Source organism: Dreissena polymorpha, chromosome 5 (genome assembly GCF_020536995.1).
Source record: "Dreissena polymorpha isolate Duluth1 chromosome 5, UMN_Dpol_1.0, whole genome shotgun sequence".
In the NCBI taxonomy this organism is placed as follows: domain Eukaryota; kingdom Metazoa; phylum Mollusca; class Bivalvia; order Myida; family Dreissenidae; genus Dreissena; species Dreissena polymorpha.
In genome coordinates this window covers 11,102,978-11,128,205 of record NC_068359.1, presented here as the reverse complement: position 1 = coordinate 11,128,205, position 25,228 = coordinate 11,102,978, and the positions used below count along the sequence as shown (strand labels likewise).

General features: G+C 36.3%; 1 pseudogene; it reads left to right on the top strand.

The window, feature by feature from the left end:
• Nucleotides 1–24,994, top strand: part of LOC127881398 (FAD-dependent oxidoreductase domain-containing protein 2-like) — a 31,752-nt pseudogene extending 6,758 nt beyond the window's left edge.
• The last annotated feature ends 234 nt before the right edge of the window (nt 24,995–25,228 follow it).

Sequence of the window (25,228 nt, the reverse complement as noted above, 5' to 3'; positions counted from 1 at the left end):
CTGACATCCTGGGTATGGACCCTCAGTCAATCTTAGCCTATTGTTCATAATTCTTGAAGAACAATCATGACATTTTTATAACCCAAAGGTGGGCATATAGTAATCGCATATCTGTCTGTCTGTCTGTTTGTCCGTCTGTCTGTCTGTCTGTCTGGCTGTCTGTCTGTCTGTCTGTCTGTCTGTCTGTCCGTCACACTTTGCGTTTAGGTTTAGAAAAATACTCACAACTTCTATGTCGCTTCAGAAGTAACCTTCATATTTGGTATGCATGCGTATGGACAAGGTCTTTCCATAGGCACACTAATTTTGACCTCTTTGACCTTGACCTTGAACTTAGGGTCCGGGATAAGGTTTCGAAATCTGCGTTTAGGTTTTGAAAAAGCGTTTTTTGGCGGAATATGTCATCTGATGGTGACAGCTCTTGTTAGTCTTTCTGTTTGTAAATAGTAATTCCTGTCATTTTATCGTTAAATTCAAACTTTCAAAATCTATTATCTTTTTAGCTCACCTGATTGCTCAGGTGAGCTTTTGTGACCAGTCTTTGTCCGTCTTCCGTCTTTCCGTCGTCCACATTTGGTTTGTAAACACTCTAGAGGCCACAATTCATGTCCGATCTTCATGAAACTTGGTCAGAAGATTTGTCCTAATGATATCTCGATCAAGTTTGAATCTGGGTTATGTTGTGTCAAAAAATAGGTCACTAGGTAAAAAAACAGAAAAACCTTGTGAACACTGTAGAAGTCACATTTCATGCCCAATATTCATGTAACTTTGTCTAAATGTTTGCCTTAATGATATGTTGGTCGAGTTTAAAAGTGGTTCCGGTCCGTTGAAAAACATGGCCGCCAGTGGGCGGGGCAGTTTTCCTTATTTGGCTATAGAGAAACCTTGTAAACGCTCTAGAAGTCACAATTTTTGCTCAATTATCATGAAATTTGGTCAAAACATTGGTTTTATTGATATGGACGAGTTCGAAAATGGTCCACATCGGTGAAAAAACATGGCCGCTAGTGGGCGGGGCATTTTTCTCTATATGTATATAGTGAAAACATGTGAACAATCTAGAAGTCACATTTTTGCCCAATTTTCATGAAAGTAGGTCATAACATTTGTTTCCTTGATATGAGAGTTGAGTTTGAAAATAGTTCCGGTCAGTTGAATAACATGGCTGCCAGGGGGGGGGGAGGGGCAGTTTTCCGTATTTGGCTACAGAGAAACTTTGTAAACACTCTAGAAGTCACAATGTTTGCCCAATCATTATAAAAATTGGTCAAAACATTGGTTTTATTGATATCTCGGACGAGATCGAAAATGGTCGAGATCGGTAAAAAAACATGGCTTCCAGTGGGCGGGGCATTTTTCTCTATATGTATATAGTGAAAACATGTGAACACTATGAAGTCACATATTTTGCCCAATTTTCATGAAATTTGGTCAGAACATTTGTTTCCTTGATATGAGAATTGAGTTCGAAAATGGTTCCGGTCAGTTGAATAACATGGCTGCCGAAGGGGGGGGGGCAGTTTTCTTATACTTATATAGTAAAAAAGCTTGTGAACACTCTAGAAATCACATGTTTTGCCAAATCATCATGAAACTTGGTACAAAGATTGGTTTTATATATATCACATAATTAATGCCATAATTATTGCCCTTAGATTGTCCAAATTTTCATTATATTATACAAAATCCTTGTAAACACTCTTAAGGTCACAATTTTGTTTCAGATTTTATGAATCTTGGTCATAATATTTATTTTTTTAAGCAAAGTTTGATGTTTGGTAAGGGGGGGGTCAACTCAAGAAAGAGGTCACCAGGTCAAATCTTACAAAAACAAAAACACTCCATATGCCAGAGTTTTGGTTCAATAATGATGAAACTTGACCAGGATGTTTGTCTGGACAATATCTAGGTCAAGTTTGACGTTTGGTAAAGATAAAATGAACCGACTCCTCTCAGGTGAGCGAACTAGGGCCATCTTGACCCTCTTGTTTGTATTATATTTGTATAAGTATTATTTATCTTTCAAAATTATTGTTTTCAATTAACCAATTATATATTCCTTAATTATGAATCTCAATCATGCAATTTAAGTTCACATCTTTATAATCAATCAAGCGTCTATTGAGCCGTGGCCTTCTTTAAATGGGTCTTATGTCATATGCAACCAGCGTAGCCTTAGGCTAGCCTGCGCATATGCATAGTCTTGTAAGGGGTAGAGTACAGTCGATTGGTGTATAGCAGATTTTAGTGAGTAACGGATAGGTTAAACGGTTTTTGCAAAATACTTTTATTTATGTTAAGATTTATAGTTTTCTATGAGTTGAATACAAAAAGCCTATCATTGTTAAGTCGATTCATGTTTTTGTTGACGTGTGTCAATGTTTACAACTGTTTCTTTTTTCGAAAGCAAAACAAGGTCACGTTATGTACGCACCGTTTTTGTGACGACAGGAAAATTGCAGACGAATGGTTTCTTGAATTTTGCAGATTTTGTTTGGTAAACATAATGTTCATTGATGTCATATTTTAGTATTATGTGTCCTTTACAAAAGTAAGAATGCTCAGAAACCAAATTGATGCGTACCATATAAAATAAGCATGACAGGTGCAACTCGGGATTTAGTGAATAACGGACATGTGGTGACCCATATTCAGGAATGTGGGGATTGTCTCAAAATAAATAATATAAACTCAATTGAAGTTGTCCAATACACATGTGGTTAGCGTGTGGCTATGATATTAATTAGTAAAAACATCATTTTTAATGAAAAATAATCAAATTATAACGAAAAATTGATTTCTCTTAAAACATATTTTTCACTATCAAATCTATATATATAACAAGGTATTCTACTCAAAATGACCCGAATATAGGGTGCATCGCTTTGAACAGCCATTGCTTCATCAATTGTGCAGCGATTTCCATGAACTTGGTCTTATTAAACGCAGAAATGAATTTCCTTTCATGTAATCCGATAAAGACCTAAGCGATCCGGTAATGGCTGAATCAGTGTACCATGAAATTCGCGCTTTGAACAAATTATATTATTTCGGAAATTTAAAACCCCTGGCAGGTTTCAGTAGGAAAGACATGTGTCTATCTAGGTTTAATGGTTTAATTACTGAAACTACTGAATGCATGGTGTTTACGTTGAAATGAGACTCGAAGTCCTTAGCTATCCGTTATACACCAATCGACTGTAGCTCCTGGAGCACATGGCATTAGATCAATTTGTTTTGCAGGATGCTGGTCAAATCTGACTAAGCATTATCACAGGGGCAATCCATTATCATATCTTCAGTGCTTTGGAGCCTAATGCAACTTTAACACTAATTATATTTTCTTAAGGAAAAAACAGGAGAATCAACTAAATATTGTGGCGTAAAATAGTATTGCAATTGTGTTTCATGATTGACTCATGCCTCTGTAATTGACTGCCATTCAGCCCTCCCAAATATCCATCAGTCATTGGCAATCCTGTATCTTCATTGATGGTCCACATTGTGTAAACAAATAAAAAATGTGACGTCCCTAATTCCATGCCATTTCAAACTGTTACATAGATGTTGTTTGTCTCCTGGTTTTGTTACGCATCTAAATTCTAGAAATAAGTGTATCCCTTCCATCAAAGGGTAAACCTGCAGAAGCAGACACCTACACATAGAACAGCATTGGAAAGTTGTCGAAATTTTTTTTGGCCTATTAATTATCCGAAGGTTCAACTGATCTTTTTTGTATTTACTGGGCTATGCAACAAAAAAATGTTGAAGAATGAGCTGTACTCTGGGAAAACCAGGCTTAATGCCTGTGCATAAGGTATCGTCCCAGATTAGCCTGTGCAGTCTGCAATGGTCAATCAGTGATAATTTTTCCACGTTCATAGAATTGTTGTGCCCCCGGATCGAATGATCGGCCCGGCTATATATTGTTTATGGCCTGTCTGTCTCTCTGTCTGTCATTCTGTCTGTCATTCTGTCCCAAAACTTGAACCTTGGTCATAGCTTTTGCAATATTGAAGAAAGCATCTTGATGTTTGGCATGCATGTGTATCTCATGGAGCTGCACATTTTGAGTGGTGAAAGGTCAATGTCATCCTTCAAGGTCAAAGGTCAAATATAAGGCTTCTAAGCGGCACAATAGGGTGCATTGTGTTTCACAAACACAGCTGTTGTTCAATTAAATGTCTCTTCTTAACAAAAATCCAGTTTATCTATGTGGACAGTGTTGTCAATTATAAGCCTGTGAAAACTGCATGCACATGCATTTAGCCCAATTATCCCAGAGTGTGTCTCAAATTGATATTATGGCTCTATAATGGACTGTGGTCAATAGATTCTCAATATTTTGTTTTTCTTTGCCAGATATTCTTAATGCCACTTAAGCTGCCTTTAATTAGCTGGCATAAACAGCCAATGGTCTGTAACGATATACATCAGCCTGTCTTGGGATGAATTTCACAACAAAACCTGTACACATTACACCTTGTCTGCATGTTGATTTTCTTTCTTTAATAAATCTTGCAACTGCAGTTTCAAACTGCTGTCAATTGGTTGTCTTTTAGTATAGTGGAACATGCAGATTAATATTGAAAGATAATAAATGTAAGAAACCTACAACCAAAAATGACGTTAAGTTAATATTGTTTTTGCTCACGTTTGAGGCCAATGAATCCAGTGTCCATGTACACTCTGAGATACAGGATTCATACCATCATTAACCCTTTCCCACTCAGAAGCAAAGTGAAAACGGCTATGTGCAAACAACATCAAACCTGAACAGCCTGCGAGTAACTCGCAGTTTATTCAGGCTCAGGTTTGCCGCTCATCAGTATCTAAGATTTAGAAATGAAGCCTTAAATATCTAGTACGAAAAGTCTTTAATTAAAGCGAAGCACATTATTTGGCATAGTAAATTTAAGTACAAATATCTGGTGGTTACAAGGTAGAAATCCATCTGTTTTGAGATTTAAAACTTAAAAATAATCGCGTTTGTCGAAATGGACGTATACGTCTAGAAATCCTACTTTGAGTTTTAAAAGCGATACCGTTTGAAAAATAATAAATTACTTGCTAACTAGGCTAGATATTTCATTTTATCCAAGCCAATTAGAATATATCTGTTGGTTACATGGTAGAAATCCGTCTTTTTTGCGTTTTAAAACTTAAAAATAATCTCTCTTGTCGAAATGAATGGACGAATAAGTATCGAAATCCTACTTTCGGTTTTAAAAAGTGGTACCGTTTGAAAAATAATAATTTTCTTGCTAACTATGCAATAGATTTAATGACAATTTTGCAAACTTTCAAATTGCATCCATATGTATTGATTAACATGTATTTCATTTCAAAGTCAGAGGCAAGGTGTGTGGCTTTAAATGTAACTTTCTAATGGACTACAAAGGCATCAAAATATGTATTTAAGTGGTAAAGGGTTAAAGCATTAAATCTTTACTTAAAGGGGCCTTTTCACAGATTTTGGCATATTTTGAAGTTTGTCATTAAATGCTTTTTATTGATAAATGTAAACATTGGATCTTAAAAGCTCCAGTAAAAAATCAAGAATAAAATTTAAAAATGCCAAAATAAAGTAGCCGGTACCAGGGCTCGAACCAGTGACCCCCGGAGTCCTGGAGTAAGTCTTAAGTAAAAACGCTTTAGCCCTCTCGGCTATTCCGCCGGGTTTACACAGTTTTAGTATTTTATACCTTATATAAGCAATCTTCGTAGTTTCGTAAATTTAAACGACAACAACAGAACTCTCCAAATTATTCAATCGTTTCGCGTTGCAACGCTTTATAATTTTTAGGTTTTCAAATCGTCAAAAGATACATATAATGGCTATATTGGACTATGGTAAATGTTCAGTAATACTGTTTCCTCACAAATATCATAGCTAATACGAAACTTTGCGAATCTGAAACAACTTTTTTTAATTTTGTCACTTTACCAAACAGTGAAAAGATCCCTTTAAAGTATGGTATATGTAATAAACTCGTTCATTTTTTCTTGTTTGCCGATTCATGGAGAGGGCTGAGAGTAACGTATGCAATTTTAGAGACTACATTCAGAACTGAGTCTGACTTGCCTTGTTTTTATGTTAAGTTGTCATTTTTTATTGGAAATAATCAGTTTATTTAAGATAACAATATATGTATACAAAGTATTATATTCATAATTGGTTGTTTTAAAAGTGGATATTTATACTTCAGTGATAATTTTTCATGTGCGTTTTGCGTTATTCGTGCATTAAAATAACCAAAAGCGCATGTGACAAACATATCTGCGTCTAATGAAGCGCATTGATTCTCAAGAAATACAAAATAGGAAAGGTACTTGTCGATACTTAAAACGGCCCGATTTTTCTTCCACATTTTATTGGAACGCAAAAGGTGATTTCTACTGTAACACCGGCTATATGTGTACTACGTCATACGAAGTCTTTTGTATCTGCATTTAATAATGGTTCTCTGCTTTGTGCGTGAACTATAAGGTTGAATAAGACGACGTAGAACCATCAAAATACTTTCGCTTTCTGAACTGTCGAAATGCCACCAAAAATAATAATAAAACCCTGTAAAGATCAATTAACTTTGAAGGCTGCATTTGGAATTGCCGAAAGTAATAAATATGTAGCATCATCCGAGAGAATAAACATGTAGCATCATCCGAGAGAATAAACATATAGCATCGTCCGAGAGAATAAACATGTAGCATCATCCGAGAGAATAAACATGTAGCATCATCCGAGAGAATAAAAATGTAGCATCACCCGAATGGATAAACATGTAGCATCATCCGAGAGGATAAAATGTAGCATCATCCGAGAGAATTAACATGTAGCATCATCCGAGAGAATAAACATGTAGCATCACCAGAGAGAATAAACATGTAGCATCATCCGAGAGAATAAACATGTAGCATCATCCGCGAGTATAAACATGTAGCATCATCCGAGAGAATAAACATGTAGCATCATCCGAGAGAATAAACATGCATCATCATCTGAGAGAATAAACATGTACCATCATCCGAGGGAATAAACATGTAGCATCGTCCGAGAGAATAAACATGTAGCATCGTCCGAGAGAATAAATATGTAGCATCATCCGAGAGAATACACATGTAGCATCATCCGAGAGCGTCAAGGGGGCAAGTACATCTACTTTTAGTCTGTTTCGAACACGTTTTTGCCTTAATGGCTCTATTCAAAGAATTGAACTCGGAACTCAGTGTTTTAGTTATAACAAACTCGGAACTCAGTGCTAGTGTTATATATGTGTTTTTAGCTATAACAGTCACCTTGAGAAATTAAAATGTTAATGAATCATTAAAACTTTGTTGATATTTCAATTGTTTTTTTATTAATAATTTGGAAACTAAAAAAGCTCATTGTTTTTTAAAAAAGCTCATTGTTTCAGCACATGTGCACTTTTAAAACTCATTGGTCAAAAATGAAAAATTATCACTGATACTGTAAATGAAGTATGGAAAATACCAAACATTATAATTAATAACATTTGTATTACATAATGTTCTATATCTTCGTTGAAAACCTGCTCATTTTAAGATGCTTGTTGTAATACATGCAAACATAAAAGCCAGAAACACCACTTAGTTAAAATCCAAAAGCTGCTGTCACGGGTGAAATCCCTACTGTGTGAGTGTTCTTAAGATCTTGCCCAAAAGCACCGAGTACTTCTTCTAGGCCTAGGAAACGGACTCAAAACGTTTTAAATATTCAAATAAGTAGAAAGTACTAAAATGCACTCAAGCTGAAATAAATAAGTTTAAAATAAAAGCAATAAAGGCCCCACCCTCAAGTCAAAATTCGAAGACATGAACAAATTTAACTGTTTTATTTCAGTCATAGTGGTTGCTCTGAAAATAAAGTGATATGTTTTAACCTTGTTTGTTATTAAAATTTTGGTTGTATTTACAACCAGGGCACATATGTTCTAAACTACAAAAATAACTTGTGAGTTAATTTTCCCAGAAGGTGACATTAAGAAAGAAATATCAATAAATTAAAACTGATAATACACTGTTATAAACAGTGAAAATTACTGCAAAATGTAGAGGTTGTTTTCATGACGTTATGAGTTTGCTATTGTCAAAAAAGTTGCTGTCATGTGGACAAAGTTTATTTTCTTAGAAGTTGCAAGAAGCTTTCTTTTTATTTGCAATTGTTGAAAGAGGACAGATCCATTATTTAAATAAGATATAGAAAAGGAAAGGCAAGAAAAATGCTTTGGTTATTGGCAGTCTTTTTAATGGGACCCTATGGAAATTGGAAAAAAGTTTAATCCAACTTTAAATAAAAAAGAATAATGTTCCTATCTCTGGTAAAATAGGGCTTAATGCATTCACGGACGTGTCGCCCTAGAGACATATGTCAGGGACAACTCTTTATGCCTAAACTGGATTAAAGCTAAGACTTCCTTTAAATGAAAAATACCTTAAAGATAAAAGTGCTGTCCCTGATTAGCCTGAGCAGATTACACAGGCTAATCTGAGATGATACTTTACGCACATGCATTAGACCCCATTGTACTTAATTGCGCATTAAATGTAAAATTATAGCTTTTGTTGACGTCTATATAAGTCTGGCTTATGTTTATGATTACAAGAATCAATGATTTCCATGTTGTGTGTATGATTACTAGAATCAATGATTTCCATGTTGTGTGTATGATTACTAGAATCAATGATTTCCATGTTGTGTGTATGATAACTAGAATCAATGATTTCCATGTTGCGTGTATGATTACTAGAATCAATGATTTCCATGTTGTGTGTATGATTACTAGAATCGATGATTTCAATGTTGTGTGTATGATTACTAGAATCAATGATTTCCATGTTGTGTGTATGATTACTAGAATCAATGATTTCCATGTTGTGTAATGATTACTAGAATCAATGATTTCTATGTTGTCGGTATGATTACTAGAATCCATGATTTCCATGTTGTGTGTATGATTACTAGAATCAATGATTTCCATGTTGTGTGTATGATTACTAGAATCAATGATTTCCATGGTGTGTGTATGATTACTAGAATCAATGATTTCCATGTAATGTGTATGATTCCTAGAATCAATGATTTCCATGGTGTGTGTATGATTACTAGAATCAATTATTTCCATGTTGTGTGTATGATTACTAGAATCAATGATTTCCATGTTAAGTGTATGATTACTAGAATCAATGATTTCCGTGTTGTGTGTATGATTACTAGAATCAATGATTTCCATGTTGTGTGTTGTGTGTATGATTACTAGAATCAATGATTTCCATAGTGTGTGTATGATTACTAGAATCAAAGATTTCAATGTTGTGTATGATTACTAAAATCAATGATTTCCATGTTGTGTGTATGATTACTAGAATCAATGATTTCCATGGTGTGTGTGTGATTACTAGAATCAATGATTTCCATTTTTTGTGTGTATGATTACTAGAATCTATGATTTCCATGTTGTGTGTGTATGATCCCTAGAATCAATGATTTCCATGGTGTGTGTATGATTACTAGAATCAATGATTTCCATGTTGTGTGTATGATTACTAGAATCAATGTTTTTCAATGTTGCAGCCACATGATCATCGCTACAGGGATGGGTAAGACGAATGCGCCCGTGTTTGACGGGATACAATACGTTGACACTTACGAGGATATGTCACTGAACACAGACGACTATGAGGGAAAAACGGTTCTCATCCTTAGTAAAAGAAGCTCTGACAGTTTGAATAACAAATTGAGAAAATTGAAATTTTGATTCAAGCATTTAACGAATTGAGACAATTGAAATTTTGATTAACGCATTTAAAGCATTGAGGCAATTACAATTTTAATTAAAGGATTTAAAGCATTGAGCAAATAAGAATTCGACAAAAGTATTGAGAACTCAAATATACATTTAAGCATCAGTTCATGGAATATATGTTTAATTGATTGCAAAACTGAACTGTTCATAAAAAAAGCATTGAGACCACTAACAAATTTGGATATAACAACCATCGTTAAAATTATCAGGGCTGAAAATGAACAGTTTGGACAGTCGTTTTATTGTATCCGATTATTTTTATGTAGGGTGGCATATAGCAGTTGAACTGTCCGTCAGTCAGTCTGTCCGTCAGAAAAGTTAAACATTGGCCATAACTTTTTAGCTCACCTTATTGCTCAGGTGAGCTTTTGTGACCGGTCTTTGTCCGTCGTATGTCCGTCCGTCCGTTAACATTTGCTCGTAAATACTCTAGAGGCCACATTTCTTGTTCCATTTTCATGAAACTTGGTTAGAAGCTTTGTCCCAATGAAATCTCGGCCGAGTTTGAAACTGGGTTGTGCCGGGTCAAAAACTTTGTCACTAGGTCAAAAAAAAAGAAAAACATTGTAAACATTGTGGAAGTCACATTTAATGCCCAATCTTCATTTAACTTTGTCAAAATGTTTGTTTTAATGATATCTTGGTTGAGTTTAAAAGTGGTTCTGATCCGTTGAAAAACATGGCCGCCAGTGGGCGGGGCAGTTTTTCATTATTTGGCTATAGAGAAACCTTGTAAACACACTAGAAGTCACAATTTTTGCCCAATCATCATGAAAGTTGGTCAAAACATTGGTTCAATTGATGTCTCGAACAAGTTTGAACATGGTCGAGATCGGTGAAAAAACATGGCCGCCAGTGGGCGGGGCATTTTTCTCTATATTTATTTAGTGGCAGTTTTCCCTATTTGGCTATAGAGAAACCTTGTAAACACTCTAGAAGTCACAATTTTTGCCCAATCATCATGAAAGTTGGTCGAAACATTGGATTAATTAATATCTCGGACGAGTTTGAAAATGGTCGGGATCGGTGAAAAAACATGGCCGCCAGTGGGCGGGGCATATTTCTATATATGTATTTAGTGAAAACATGTGAATACAGTAGAAGTCACATTTTTGGCCCAATTTTCATAAAATTTGCTCAGAACAATTGTTTCCTTGATACGAGAGTTGAGTTCAAAAATGGTTCCGGTCAGTTAAATAACATGGCTGCTGGGAGGGGGGCAGTTTTCTTAGTATGCCCCCCCCCCCTTCGAAGAAGAGGGGGTATATTGTTTTGCTCATGTCGGTCCGTACGTCCACCAGATGGTTTCTGGATAATAACTTAAGAGCGCTTATGCCAAGGATCATGAAACTTTATAGGTACATTAATCATGACTCACAGATGACCCTTATTGATTTTCAGGTTACTAGGTCAAAGGTCAAGGTAACGATGACCCGAAATAGTAAAATGGTTTCCCGATGATAACTCAAGAACACTTATGCCTAGGATCATGAAACTTCATATATACATTGATCATGATTCGCAGATGACTTCTATTGATTTTCAGGTCACTAGGTCAAAGGTCAAGGTCACGGTGACCCAAAGAAGTAAAATGGGTTTCGGATGATTAATCAAGACCGCTTATGCCTAGGATCATGAAACTTCACAGATACATTGATCATGACTCGCAGATGACCCCTATTGACTTTCAGTTCACTAGGTCAAAGGTCAAGGTCACGATGACCCGAAATAGTAAAATGGTTTCCGAATGATAACTAAAGAACGGTTAGGCCTAGGATAATAAAATTTCATAGGTACATTGATCATAACTTGTAGATGACCCCTATTGATTTTCAGGTCACTAGGTCAAAGGTCAAGGTCACGATGACGCGAAATAGTAAAATGGTGTCCGGATGCTAACTCAAGAACACTTAGGCCTAGGATCATGACACTTCATAGGTACATTGATCATGAATCGTAGATGGCCCCTATTGATTTTCTGGTCACTAGGTCAAAGGTCAAGGTCAAGGTGACCCGAAATAGTAAAATAGTTTCCAGATGATAACTCAAGAACGCTTATGCCTAGGATCATGAAACTTCATAGGTACATTGATCATGACTCGAAGATGACCCCTATTGATTTCCAGGTTACTAGGTCAAAGGTCAAGGTCACGGTGACCTGAAATAGTAAAATGGTTTCTGGATGATAACTCAAGATCGCTTATGCCTAGGATCATGAAACTTCATAGATACAATGATCGTGACTCGCATATGACCTCTATTGATTTTAGGGTCACTAGGGGAAAGGTCAAGATCAAGGTGACTCAACTTAGAAAAATGGTTTCCGGATGATAACTAAAGAATTCTTACGCCTAGGATGAAACTTCATAGGGACATTGATCATGACTCGCATATGAAATAATGATGAAACTTGACCCGGATGTTTGTCTGGACAATATCAAGGTCAAGTTTGACATTTGGTAAAGATTGAATGAACCGATTCCTCTCAGGTGAGCGAACTAGGGTCATCTTGGCCCTCTTGTTCAATATTGAAGATAAACACTTGATATTTGGCATGCATTTTATCATGGAGCTGCACATTTTGAATTGTGAAAGATCAAGGTCATCCTTTAAGGTCAAAGGTCAAAAAAACAAATCCAAGGGAAGTAATAAGCTTTAAAGGGAGATAATTTCTATTTTTTATTTGGCAGGTACAGATCATTTTTACAAGGGAAATCTTTTTTTATATTATATCCCTTTAAAAAAATTACTTCCCTTGTAAAAATTATCTGAACCTGTTGATATTTTTTTCAATAATAAATCAAAGCGGCGCAGTAGGGGGCATAGTGTTTCTGACAAACACATCTCTTGTTTTGTACCAAGATTACCTGGATTGCATGTTGACACATATAAATATAATGTTTATTAACTCATAATGCAGTATGCTAAATCTTAAAAAATCTTGTTCTCTTTATTAAAAAAATAAATCTTTGTGATATAATTGTCACCATGTCTTTGGTATCTGTAGGCAGAGGAAATTCAGCCTTTGAGACAGCCAAACACATCTATGGCTCCACCAACCTCATCCACATGATTTCAAGGTTACGGGTTCGACTTTCATGGGCTACCCACTATGTGGGGGATCTAAGGTGGGACATTGGTAGCTTTGTATCTGTATGTAGAAGATCTACGTTGAGAGATTGGTAGTTTTGTACCTCTACAGGGCTCGACACTAACGGCGGTCCGTTGATCCGGGGTCAGAAAAAAATAGGGAGGACTAGTGAAACTAGAAATTTGGTTGATCCGTTGGACCAGTGAAAAATCCTGGCCAGCTTTTGTGAAATACTGGTGGAAAGCCGTTTTTTATCAATAAAACAACTTTATATGTTCATAATAAACTGATACTTTCATCATTATTTTATGGGCCGACTCTAGATCGAGATAAAAATAGCAACATATCGGAAATTCCAATTTTTTTAGATGCTCGGATGACAAAACCTGTTGTCGGATCAAAAAATCGATTTGCGTTTTGCAAATGTCTCCCGCAAATGTCTCCGGAATTCGCCGTGATCGATACACACATTAACATAATATTTGAAGCGTTTGGATGGAGGGATGAACAAAATGGTATTTATTATTTTGAAAAAGCAGCCATAATCAGCATTTTATTGATCTTAGTACCATCAGAATATACTTTGTTTACCGAACGAATTTACACTGGAGGGCGCCGAATAATGTTTTGATATTGCCGGAGAGTTAACGTGCGTATTTTCAAGATTACAAGTTTTCACGATGTGGAATTTCATTCCAGGGTGGTTGAACCTCTGCCTAAAAAAACAAAAAGAAGCTCTGCCGAAAAACCCAAAAACTAATTAAGAGGAGCTTGAACTACAGAAAAAATATGAAAAGAATAAGAGATAATTTAGTAGAAAGTATAGTTTTCTTGTTAAAAATGCTCAATACACTGTGGATATTTATAGTCCGGAAAGTAAGTTGACATTTATGTAAAATAACATAGAAATTGAAATCTTGGAGGACCAGTAATTTCTGAAAGCTGGTGGTCCTTTGGGTCAATAGGTAAAAAAGTTAGTGTCAAGCCCTGCCTCTATGAGAGAGATCTAAGGTGGAAAATTGGTAGCTTTGTACCTCTATGAAGGTGATCTAAGGTTGGACATTGGTAGCTTTGTACCTCTATGAGAGAGATCTAAGGTGGGACATTGGTAGCTTTGTACCTCTATGAGAGAGATCTAAGGTTGGAGATTAGTAGTTTTGTATAACTATGTGGGAGATCTAAGGTTGGAGATTAGTAGTTTTGTATCACTATGTGGGAGATCTAAGGTGGGAGGTTGGTAGCTTTGTATCACTATATGAGAGATCTAAGGTGGGAGATTGGTAGCTTTGTACCTCTATGAGAGAGATCTTAGGTGGGCCATTGGTATTTTTTACCACTATATGGGGGATGTAAGGTTGGAGATAAGTAGTTTTGTATCACTATGTGGGAGATCTAAGGTGGGAGATTAGTAGTTTTGTATCACTATGTGGGAGATCTAAGATAGGAGGTTGGTAGCTTTGTATCACTATGTGGGAGATCTTATGTGGGAGATTAGTGTTTTTGTATCACTATGTTGAAGATCTAAGGTAGGAGATCAATAGCTTTGTATCACTATGTGGGAGATCAAAGGTGGTAGACCTCTATGTGGGGGATCCAAGGTGGGAAATAAGTAGTTTTTTACCACTATGTTGGAGAACTAAGGTTGAGAATTAGTAGCTTTGTATCACTATGTGGGAGATCTAAGGTGGGAGTTTGGTAGCTTTGTATCACTATGTGGGAGATATATGGTAGGAGATTGGTAGCTTTGTACCACTATGTGGGAGATTTAAGGTGGGATATTAGTAGCTTTATACCTCTATGAGAGAGATCTAAGGTGGGAGATTAGTAGTTTTGTACCACTATGTGGGAGATCTAAGGTTGGAGATTGGTAGCTTTGTATCACTATGTGGGAGATATATGGTGGGAGATTGGTAGCTATGTATCACTATATGGGAGATATAAGGTTGGAGATTGGTAGCTTTGTGTCACTATGTGGGAGATATATGGAAGGAGATTAGTAGTTTTGTACCACTATGTGGGAGATCTAAGGTTGGAAATTAGTAGCTTTGTATCACTATGTGGGAGATATATGATGGGAGATTGGTAGCTTTGTACCACTATGTGGGATATCTAAGGTTGGAGATTGGTAGCTTTGTATCACTATGTGGGAGATATATGGTGGGAGATTAGTAGTTTTGTATCACTTTGTGGGAGATCTAAGGTGGGAGATTAGTAAATGTGTACCTGTATGAGAGCGATCTAAGGTTGGACATTGATAGCTTTGTATCACTATGTGGGAGATCTAAGGTGGGAGGTTGGTAGCTTTGAATCACTATGTGGGAGATCTAAGGTGGGAGATTAGTAGTTTTGTATCATTATATTGGAGATCTAAGGTGGGAGTTTGGTAGCTTTGTATCAGTATGTGGGAGATCTAAGGTGGGACATTGGTTATTTTTTTTACATCTATGAAGGTGATCTAAGGTTGGACATTGGTAGCTTTATACCTCTATGAGAGAGATCTAAAGTGGGACATTGGTAGCTTTGTACCTCTATGAGAGAGATCTAAGGTGGGACATTGGTAGTTTTTATCACTATGTGGGGGATCTAAGTTGGGACATTGGTAGTTTTTACCACTATGTGGGGGATCTTAGGTTGGAGATTAGTAGTTTTGTATCACTATGTGGGAGATCTAAGGTGGAAGATTAGTAAATGTGTACCTCTATGAGAGAGATCTAAGGTGGGACATTGGTAGCTTTGTATCACTATGTGGGAGATAAAAGTGGGAGTTTGGTAGCTTTGTATTATTATGTGGGAGATCTCAGGTGGGAGATTGGTAGCTTTGTATCACTATGTGGGAGATCTAAGGTGGGACATTGGTAGCTTTTTACCTCTATGAAGATGATCTAAGGTTGGACATTGGTAGCTTTGTACCTCTATTAGAGAGATCTAAGGTGGGACATTGGTAGCTTTGTACCTCTATGAGGGTGATATAAGGTAGGATATTGGTAGCTTAGTATCAATATGTGGGAGATCTAAGGTAGGACATTGGTAGCTTTTTACCTCTTTGAGAGAGATCTAAGGTGGGACATTGGTAGCTTTGTACCTCTATGAGGGTGATATAAGGTAGGATATTAGTAGCTTAGTATCACTATGTGGGAGATCTAAGGTAGGACATTGGTAGCTTAGTACAAACTTACTAATTTAACCTTAGATGCAATATGAAAATTATGTAGACTTTATCAGGTTTTGAAACAGAAATGCACAGGAATAAGCATTTAAAGAATTTAGCCCCTTTACAAATAATAATAATACCACATTTATAAATAATACAATTTTAAACAAATGGTCAAAATGAATATCAATCATATTTATGTACAAATAAATCTCTGCTACAAATTATGAATTTAGAAAAAATATCATTACATTCCCCGGGCATTCCTTAAGATGACTTTGTGAGATATTATTTTTACAACCTATGGGAGTTTTATTGATTGTCTCCAAACTAGACAGGTGGGGTTTCTTCTGGTACTCGGGCATCCCCCACAACACAAGACACACAAATTAACAAAAATCTCTCAGTAACTGAAAACAAAAAGCTGTAAATTGTAACTATAATGTAAAACTTCATCCGAACTGTTGTGAGTCAAATAGTTCATAGGTTATGAGTGCTGAGACCCACTACGGGTCCTCAAATAATACAGCCTTAGGCAGGGACGCAACCACTTAAATTTTGAAATACACCCGAAATACACCCTCCACCACCACCACACACACACGCACATGATAGTGACATATTTTCTTCAATCTTGTGTCCATACTGGCATTTCCCCACCTTAGTATGAAATAGTAACAAGCTAAAGATTATAGAAAATTGGTTTTATAAAGTTTCCTTTTGTGCTATTTTGCTAACTTAGGATCCGTCTGAAAACTGAAATTGACATTTACAGACACAGTTTGACTTGATCATTAATCATTTCAAATCAAGGAGATCTGTATCTGACAAAAGAGCTAAAAGAATATTATTACGGTCAGTACATGTAATTTCCTGTCCATACTAAAACTATCCATTAACTATTGGTATTTTATCTCCTTTGAAAGAGCTTTATTAGTGTCTCAGGAAAAATATATTGGACGATGGGTGTGAGCATATTCCAGAAGTTGCTTTTATAGAAGAAAAAACTGTTGATAATATGAATTTAATCATATTAGATTATTCCATTGAAATTTGAATCCTTTTATCCGCCCGACATCTAATGATGCAGGAGGTATATATTGATGTCTATGTGGCCATTCTTAGTTCATGAGTCTCATTCTGCGAAAACGTGGCTTAATGCATATGCTTTTTGCTCTGTGAAACAGTGGTTTAATGCATGTGCATAAAGTGTCTTCCCAGATGAGCCTATGAAGTCCGTACAGGCTAATCAGGGACGGCACTTTCCGCTTTTATGGTATTTTTTGTTTACAGAAAGTTTCTTCTTAGCAAAAATCCAGTTTAGCTGGATGGTGTCATCCTTGAATAGCCTGTGCCGACTGCACATGTTTAAGGGGCCTTTTCACAGACTTTGGCCTGTATTGACGTTTGTCATTGCTTTATATTGATAAATATAAACACTGGATCTAAAAAGCTCCAGTAAAAAACAAGAATAAAAATACAGAAAGAAAAAAGTAACCCTCACCTGGGCTCGAACCTTTGACCCCTGGAGTAAAAGTCTATCACTTAGACCACTCGGCCATCCACGCTTATACAATTAAATGAATTTTATACTATATAGATGCCAAATTCGTAGTATCGCAAAATATAACGAGAACAACAAAATTCGATAAAATATATAATCGTTTCGCGTTGCAACGCTTTATAATTTTCAGGTTTTTAAATTGACAAAAGATGCATATAATGGATATTTAAGAGCATGGTAAATGTTCAGAACGTTTTACTGTTTTCTCACAAATATCATAACTACAACGAAAATTTAGGAATCGGAAACAATTGTTGTTTTGTTTTGTCAATTTACTGAAACGTGAAAAGGCCCCTTTAATCTGAGACAGCACTTTACACAAATGCATTTAACCCAATTTTCACAAAGCATGGCTCATTTGCATTGAGTTTTGTCCAAGATTTGCCTGTGATGTGCACATGCTTATCAGGGCCGACACTTTTCTCCTTAACTGGATTTTCATTTGGCAGAGACTTTATCTAAACAAATAATTCCATGAAAACTGAAAGTGTTGTCCCTGATTAGCCTGTGCAGACTGCACAGACTTATATAGGACGACACTTTATGCAGTGCTGTCCCTGATCAGCCTGTGTTAAGCGCACATCCTAAACAGGGATGACACTTAATGACTTAGATGAATTAAGCCCAGCTTTTCCCAGAACACACTCATATGGTAATTTTGCCTCCTGCATAATGGTCATAATTATCAGTTAGCTAAAATCTGAATCAAAAGATCTACTGTAAGATGACACTAATTATTGAAGGTAGGTGATACAATTAAGGTAATCATACTCAATATCGGGCACTTTCATGATAAGTCATTTTTTTCTTGTCTGATTTTTTTCACATGTGTAATAGTTATATTGTGGCTCAAGCAAGTTCAACCAATAAGTAACAATAAATTTGCCAATAATTAACTGTTAAATATGCATTGACCTTAAAGGGACTGTCAACCACGACGAAGAAGAAAAGAAAAGTTATAAAATACAGAATTTTTGTACAATTATTAGTTTATTTTGAGTGAAATATCACGACTGGTATAATACATTACTTTAAAAAAGTTGTTAATTTTTCATTTTTTCAGTAAAATCGGTAATAAAATTTTGCGATGTGAAATCGAAAGTACATCGCCAAAATAGGTGACATAACAATATACACTCAATAAATAACGCAATTATATTGATAATTTATATATAAAATATATAGAATTCACTACGCATGCACACTTTTCATTCATGGGTTTACCACGTGACGATTATGATCAATCTGCATGTGTTATTTACAATTAGCTGGTAGTTACCTGGTAGACATACCCAGTAAAATTGTATTACAAATATACTGGAAATATGAATTTTTTCAAGTAATGTAATATACCAGTCGTGATATTTTAATCAATATAAACTAATAATTGTAAAAAGACGGTATTTTAGAACTTTTCTTTTCTTCGTCGTCGTGGTTGACAGTCCCTTTAAAATTTTGTTCAGAAGGTAAACCAGCATTATATGTGCTGAATATAAAAGCACAGAATAATTAATTGGTTAAATTTTCATCCATTCTATATGATGTAGAGTTTTATATACAAACACTAAATGAAATTAAGGTAAAGTAAGGTAAGGTAAATTAAAGTTTTTTTCTCAGATAAGCCAGTATGGACTGCACATAAAGCTAATCTGCACCAATACTCACAAGCCTTAAGCGCGTTTTTTCCCATAAAAAGGCTTATTTTTAATCAAGAGGCATAACAAAGCAGCTTTTATCTTTAAGGGCCATAACTAATTAGTAGTTGGATACATACCATATTTTTATAATCTATGTTCAAATTTCAAATTTGTATGGAATTGGTATCACAACTTAACTGTCATGTGGTGATGCAAGGAGGGAGGTGTATTCATCACTACCACCACAAGCAAGTTTCAGTTCAGTTCAGTCAAGTTCTTAAAACAGTTTGCTCGACCTTGCCCTTTACCTTTCAGGGCTGTAAACAATGAGTTGTTGGACACCTATCAGCTGAAGTCACTGGACGGGGTCCTGGAGACGTCTATTGATGAGATGGGGCTTATCAAGAATGACAAGGGGCAGTTAATTCTTGCTGTAAAAGATGGTGACACTAGCTCACATGAGGAGATGGACTTCGATAACTTTGCGATGCGCGAGCCTTCACTTTCAATTTTCATTTTTTTATGGAACTGGTATCACAACATTATTTTAAAGTTGTGGCTCAGGGGGTGGGGATGTATTCATCACTACAACAACAAGCAAGTTTCAGTTCAGTTCAGTCAAGTTCTTAAAACAGTTTTCTCGACCTTGCCCTTTACCTTTCAGGGCTGTTAACAATGGGTTGTTGGACACCTATCAGCTGAAGTCACTGGATGGGGTCCTGGAGGCGTCTATTGATGAGATGGGGCTTATTAAGAATGACAAGGGGCAGTTAATTCTCGCTGTAAAAGATGGTGAAAATAGCTCGCACGAGGAGATGGACTTTTCGATGCGCGAGCCTTACGATAAGATCATCAGATGCCTTGGATTTGTTTTTGATACGGATATATTTAATGGGTGAGTGGAAAAGAGGTGCGACTTATTATTTAAGTCTCATTTTGGTAGGGAAACATTATAATCAGTGATGAAAGATTTTGCTTTTATGGAATTTATTGTTCAAAGGTAGTTTCTTCTAAACGAAAATCCTATTTATGTGGAAAGTGCTGTTTGCAAAGGCTAGTCTGTGATGACACTTTACACAAATGCATGTAGCTCAGTATTTCCAGAATATAAAGGCTCATTTAAATTATCAAATGATAAATTGGAGTATTTACCCAAGACAAGTATGGTTGCATGTCTATTTAAACTATAATATTTTATTGCAACATTTTTAGAATACCTTATGTTTATGTCATAGCTGCATTTTCTGCATGTTAAATGAAAAATATACTATTAATGTGTTATTTTGGAAATATTGATTTTCAGAAATTTGTTTCACTAGGTAATTTAATATATGAAAATCTATACATGAAGGCTTTGGTTCATAGATTGCTCAGTTGGATAAAACTCGTTATATCCATCTCCCCCACCCAGCTAAATGACAATAAGCAGGCCAAAGGGTCGCGCCAAGAAATATGCTTACATCAACTGCAACGTCGAGTCAGTGGAACACCCCGGCATGTTCATTGCTGGAACTGCATCTCATTCGCTGGACTTCCGCAAGTCAGCGGGGGGCTTCATTCACGGCTTCCGATACTCAGGTACTTTTATACAGTGTTTAGTTAAAACTTATTTATTAATGTGAAAGCATTTAGTTTGTATATACAACATTTGAACCTTGTTTTGGAAAACCGGGCTTAATGCATGTGGGTGAAGTCTTGTCCTAGATTGCACAGATTCCAAAGGCTACTTATGGATGAAAATTTGATTTGTTATAGAAATTTTTGTTTAAATTTCTCTTATTAGCAAAAATCCTGTTTAGGCGAAATATTTTTTGACTGTCAACTGGCTAATCTGGGACAACACTACGCTCATACATTAAGCCCAGTTATATCAGAACGCTGCTAATGTAGTATATTTACTGTGAAGAACCAGTCCTATAAGCAAAAGCTAACACATTACCAGTGTGCCATCCAGCTTTAGAAACATAAACACTATCTAAATACTCAACGTAGTTTCCAAATTATCAATGAAGTGTAACAAACACTGATTTTAACAATTTAAAATCGTGATTATCCATTAATGAACCAATGTTTAAAGGAATTTATTAGTCAGGAGTGTTATTTTGCATGTTAACCCTTTTCATGCTGGGAATTTTGTCGTCTGCTAAAATGTCGTCTGCTGAATTTCTAAAATTAGCATTTTCTTCGAAATTTTTTCAAATCATACTATCAGAATAGCAAACAGTTTGCCATAGATCCTGATGAGACGCCACGTTCTGTTTGCAAAGGCCTTCAACATTCGGTTCCAGCACTGAAAGAGTTAAAACATAATGTATACATTCTTGTTTAAACATAATGTATACATTCTAGGTTGAATCTATGACAATTATTTTTGAAAATTGTCATTTTGCCAACCTGTGAACAACTCTATTTAAAAACAGGAAAAAAAATGCCTTAGATAATTAGATAATGGTTTGACAAAACTCACTGACTATATGGTTATTTTCTCTTGTTTTTAGCGAGGCTGTTTTCGGAGAAAACTCGAGCTATTGTCAAAACTAGCTTGTCCGCCGTCCGCCGTAGGCGTCGTGCGAAAACCTTAACATTGGCTCTTAAATCAAAGTGCTTCCACCTACCACTTTGAAACTTCATATGTAGATGCACCTTGATGAGTTCTACACGCCACATCCATTTTTGGGTCACTAGGTCAAAGGTCAAGGTCACTATGACCTCTAATATCAAACTTTAGCATAGGCTCTAAAATCAAAGTGCTTCCACCTACAACTTTGAAACTATATAGGTGGTTGCACCTTAATGAGTTCTACATGCCACACCCATTTTTTGGTCACTAGGTCAAAGGCCAAGGTCACTGTGACCTCTAATATAAAACTTTAATAAAAAACTTAACATTGCCTCTAAAATCAAAGTGCTTCCACCTACAACTTTGAAACTTCATATGTAGATGCACCTTGATGAGTTCTACACGCCACACCCATTTATGGGTCACTAGGTCAAAGGTCAAGTTCACTGTGACCTCTAATATCAAACTTTAACAAAAACCTTGACATTGCCTCTAAAATCAAAGTGCTTCCACCTACAACTTTGAAACATCATATGTAGATGCACCTTAATGACTTCTACACACCACACCCATTTTGGGACACTAGGTCAAAGGTCAAGTTCACTGTGACCTCTAAAACAATTAGAATAAAATTTCTGACAAGCTTTCGCAGCCGAGCGTGGCACCCGTTATGCGGTGCTCTTGTTTTATTAGTTGGACATTGATTTGTTGATAATTTTCTTAATGCATAAATTTCCATAACAGACACATATAATGATAGCAAAAAATGTCTACTTTGGTATGCAAAAAGCTAAAAGCAAATGTGGGAAACCTAAAGCTTTTGTTTTTTGCCGCATTAATAAACAGTTCACATTCTTACATTGCTTGTATTTTCTGGTTTTATGTATAATGCCCTGCTTAGGGATCAGGGTAGGATTTTTGAATGAGCCTCATTCTGGGAAAACTGGGCTAAATGCATCATGTGTGTAAAGTTTCATACCAGATGAACCTGTGCAGTGAACACAGGCTACTCAGAAGCAACGCTTTCTTTTTTTATCATATTTCCATATACGTGTAAATCTATACTCTTTTTTGGAGAAATTCAGTTAAGGTGAAAAGTTTTGTCTCTGATTACCCTCTGCAGACTACACTTTTGGACAACACTTTACACACAATCATTAAGCCTTGTTTTCCCTGAACGAGTCTCTGATTTTTAGGCTGACTCCATATCCACCACGTACATTTATTCAAGAATACTTTTTTTCTTCATGCAGACAGGGGGATAATCTTGGACAACACTTTACCCACATGCATAAAGCCCAAAGTAATTGACTTTTTTGTCCATGCTTGCAGCTGATCCCTATTTTGGTCTGCTTGTGCAGCAAAACCACAGCGTTCCTTGGCACCATACCAGCGCCCACCCCACCTCACAACTTCTGGCCCACATCCTCAAATTCATGAATACTGCATTCTGGAAAAATTGGGTTTGATGCATGCACAGGCTAATCAGGAATAATACTTTCTGCTTTTATGTTTTTGATTTTTGAAAACTCTATTTTAGGTAAATTACAAAATGAAAGCCCAGTTTTCCGGAAATGCAGCTCTGATTGTAATGGTGATCCCATATCCACCACATTTGATCCTTTGTGTTCTCAGCTCGTGCCTTATTCCATCTGCTGGAGTGGCGATACCACCGTGTCCCCTGGCCCCATACCAGCGCCCCCTCGTCCCAACTGCTGACCCACATCCTCAAGCTCATCAACGAGGCTTCTGACATCTATCAGATGTTCTCTATACTCGGTGATGTCATACATTGATCATGACTGGCAGATGACCCCTATTGATTTTCAGGTCACTAGGTCAAAGGTCAAGGTCACAGTGACTCGAAATAGTTAAATGGTTTCCGGATGATAACTCAAGAATACATTGATCATGACTGGCATATTACCCCTATTGATTTTCAGGTTACTAGGTAAAAGGTCAAGGTCACAGTGACTTGAAATAGTAAAATGGTTTCCGAATGATAACTCAAGAATGCTTACGCCTAGGATCATGAAACTTCATAGGTACATTGATCATGACTGGCAGATGACCCCTATTATTTTCAGGTCACTAGGTCAAAGGTCTAGGTTACAGTGACTCAAAACAGTTAAATGGTTTCCTGATGATAACTCAAGAAAAATTAGGCCTAGGGTCATGAAACTTAATAGGTATATTGATCATGACTGGCAGATGACCTTTATTAAATTTCAGGTCACTAGGTCAAAGGTTAAGGTCACAGTGACAAAAAACGTATTTACACAATGGCTGCCACTACAACTGACAGCCCATATGGCGGGCATGCATGTTTTATTTGAATGTATATAAAAGTTTGGCTTAATAACGAAATAAAAGGGCCTTTACCATATTTTGGTGCTCCATTAATGACATTTTCATACATTGGCTTCATATGGACTTAGTAGTGGTAAAATCAGCTTTCCTAGGAACATTGTATGATGGAAATCTGACTTTTAACTGAAATACTATTGAAAATTCTGAAACCAACATCTTTACTCTTCAGGATTAAGTTGGTATGATAATCCTGACGAATAATTCATTTCATAATTTAAAAAAAACAATGTGCAAACAACATGGTCCTGATAATTATGTTTGTTTAATGATTGTATTAATTAGCCTTTTAAATAATTTGGATTACAAGATGTTCACGATATATACCCTTTACAAACTTTGACGCATTTGTAGTCCTTAAGAAAATCAAATTCAAGTCCTTTCTTAATATATTCAAGTTTGAAAGGCTTCATTTCAAACCCTAAGATACTGATGAGTAGCAAACAGCATAACAACTGAAAAGACTGCATATGTTTGTTTAATGTTTGTATCAAAGTGCACTTCTGTTCTCTAGGAATGACACGTACATATATTTAGAGGAGTTCCCAATCACTCTGATCAACGAACTCCCAGAGTCGTCCGGTCATGACGCGGGCCGGATAATCGTCCTAAACATGCAGTATGGGGCCTCGTTTTCCGGGCCTTGAAACGACATCATCAGACTCAACCGGGCCACCGGTGACCCCTCTGAGGCCCATGAGTCGAACTTCCTGCATCCCGTCTTCTATAATTATGAAAAACTTCCATCAAGTAATTATCCTTATGTTGAACTTGGGTCCACTGCATGCGCTTAATATTTGAAATAAAAAAACGAGCCTTGCTCTGGTAAAATGGGGTTTAACGCATTTGCCTAAAGTGTTGTCCCTGATGAGCTGACGCGCAGGTTAATCAGGTACGACACTTTCCGCCTAAACTGGACTTTTGCTAAGAAGAGACTTCCTTTGTAATCCAGTCTAGACGGGAATTGCTGTAACAGATTAGCTTGTGCAGACTGCACAGGCTGATTTGAGACGACACTTGTATTAAGT